Source organism: Plasmodium malariae (assembly GCF_900090045.1).
Source record: "Plasmodium malariae genome assembly, chromosome: 8".
Classification (NCBI taxonomy): Eukaryota; Apicomplexa; class Aconoidasida; order Haemosporida; family Plasmodiidae; genus Plasmodium; species Plasmodium malariae.
Window position 1 is genome coordinate 385,946 of NC_041782.1, and position 3,014 is coordinate 388,959.

Genomic DNA, 3,014 nt, shown 5'->3' on the forward strand with positions numbered 1-3,014 from the left:
ATCCGAAAAATATATTGCAAACTGCTAATAAATATTATACAGTTATATATATAAACATAATTTATAAAATTGACAACTTTTCACTGTTAGAAAAATTCATGAAAATTTTTGTTACATATTACTCAATTTTATTGTTTTTAAAAAATAAATACTGTTTACAGATCTTTATACATATACATATTTATAAATGAAGAAAATAATTGAAAACAGGTTTACAGGATTTATTATATAAATAATAAATTCATAAGAATATAATCTAATTATTTCAATATTTGATATATTACAAAGAAAAAATATTTAATGTACGTAGAATCTCTTTTTTATATTGTTTCAAAACATATAACTAAATCATAGTATACGAATAAGGGTCCAAATGAATTTAATAACGGTTTAATGCTATATTGTAAATATGACATATATAACATTAACTAATAATTTCTTTATTGCTTGTAATGCCCATTCATTTTTTTTTATTCTTATTCTTGAGACCATTGTTCCATTGTATTTTAATGAACCAATTTTTCTATCTCTTTATAAAAATTTCCTTATTATAGAATTTTAAATGTACAGTAATTCATTTTTCAAGTATCACAAAACTCCAATTAATAAATATCCATATATAATTCCTTATAATATATTTTTAACTTATATAAATTTTTTATTAATTTTTTTTTTGTTTTTTCGTTAATTATAATTTCTATTTTAATCTCAAGAACATTAGAATAAGGATTTTACATGCTTAAAATATTTATTTCTAATATTATTTCATATAGTGTATTATTGATTTCTTTAATTAATATTATACGAAAGTTATGCCACTAATACAATTCAAAATTATACCATTAATTATTTAAAAAAATGTAACGTTATTTTATCTTATATAATAGGAAAAATAAAAGTAACCTCATTTAAAATGATATATAATTTATCATTATTAATTTATTGAGCATTTGTACATAAAATGTATAATTGTGCTAATGTTGTAATATTGTATGAATTGTAATTCAATTCAGTAAAAATTATTATTATATATACACATCTTTGTTCAAATTAATATTTTTATTGAAAATTATTTTGAAAAAAATTTAGTATGTGAGACATCACTGATCTTCACAATATTTTTCATTAATTTAATCTTAAAGACAAATATAAAATGTAATATATTCAAAGAATTATAGGTATCATGACATGTTATATTATAGCATTTTATTATTATCCATTTTAGTAAAGAAATTAATGAAATATTTTATTAATATGAATAGCAAATATATATAAATATAAATATATTTTGAGATAAATTTATATGTAATGCAATTATCACATAATAATACCTTATTTAGTGTTTTTTTTTAAAACCTTATATTTTTCCTTATTTTTACTTAATAATATTACATACAAAAATTCCTTTAATATTTATATTTACTGTATCCTTTTCTTTTTAGTTTCTAGTGTTCATTATAATTATATTAAAATGAAGAATGGTAAACTGTTTTAAATTTAAGGCGACAAAAAAAAATAAATAATTATTATATGTTACACTCAGTATTATGGAAAAACTGTATTTCGATAATTCCATCAATACAAAAGATTAAGCGTCCACAAATAAACTCAACATGCTGATACAAAAAAATAAATTCTTCTACTCTATTAAAATTTTCTCATTAATTTATTAATATGGGCATGCCATTATTCCTACGGGGTCAGATAATTATTATATGTAATAATTTCTATACATTTTTTGTAATTGTAAATTTTTAATTCTAAACTAAAATTATGTTTATATGGAAATAATTATACTTTTTTAAATATTAAATATTTACTTTAATTTTTAGACGATTATCGCTACAATATTATGGAATAAGAAAATCAACATAATTATTATGCCAAATGCAAGAATAAGCAGGACATTAAAATGAAAAACAAACGTAGATTTCCATCAGAGATAATCATCTCTAAAAGAAAAAGTAAGGCACGCAGATGATGAGGGTGTATATAACATTGGAAATAGATTAAATACATTAATACAAAATGATAATCTAATAGAATATTTTAATATATTAAAGCATGAAGGAAAAGTTCTAAAAACAAGTAATTCGTTAAATTTAAGGATAATTAAAAAAATCCCTTGAATCATTAAAATTTGATATTTATCATGAAACAGAATTTGTAGAATTAAAAAAAAAATTTTATAGAGTTAGCATATTTAAGTAAGGAAAAAGAAATATGTTTCCCTCGATATATAAAAGTTTGAAAAAATTAGATACAAGATATGAAAGAGAAGTTATAAAACTACTGAATACTAAATGCAAAACAACAAATTATTTTGGAAGTAAATTTGAAATAAATATTAAAAATTTAATAACGCTTTTTACGCTAATTATATTATCAGGATGCGGCATCATATTAATGTGTACAAAATTTCAATTTATTTCAGGTATTTTAATATCATCCATAATATTTATATTAGTGATATATTATGTTTCCCATAAAGTATCGAAAATATTGACACACCTAATGATAATAAGTTAAATAGGTATAAAAAAAATTCTAAACTGTCCTTAGGATTATATTAAAGAAAGTTTCTTGAAAATATTTAAATTGAATACCCTAATTTTAATATACATGGAATTTTATATTTTTAAGAGTACATAAAATTTCCTATTACATATGTAATTTGTGAACTATATTCTTTTCAAAATTTATCCAAAAATATATTTATAAAATTATTTTAATCTCTCCTGATGAAAATAGATCATATTTATATTTTGTCTTTATTTATATAATTAATTTTGTACAAAACCAATAATAACTCTAACAACTTGGTTTTTTTTTCACTATTTCTTTTTATTTATACATCTACAAAAGTCGCCTATATATTTGTGCTTTAGTTATTTTCCCAAAGTTATACTTCGACTAATTTATTATCCTTGTAATTAATAGTGTTATTGTTCTTTCTTTCATTTTTTTTTCAATACATATATATATATATAAAGTTTTTAAAGACATAAAATTAT

At 19.2% G+C, this 3,014-nt stretch overlaps 1 pseudogene, besides 1 other annotated feature; it reads left to right on the plus strand.

Moving 5' to 3' along the window:
- Nucleotides 1–1,832: 1,832 nt before the first annotated feature.
- On the plus strand, nucleotides 1,833–2,529 carry PmUG01_08017300 (annotated as a pseudogene).
- Nucleotides 1,833–2,529: a sequence feature (Plasmodium exported protein, unknown function, pseudogene).
- Nucleotides 2,530–3,014: the final 485 nt, after the last annotated feature.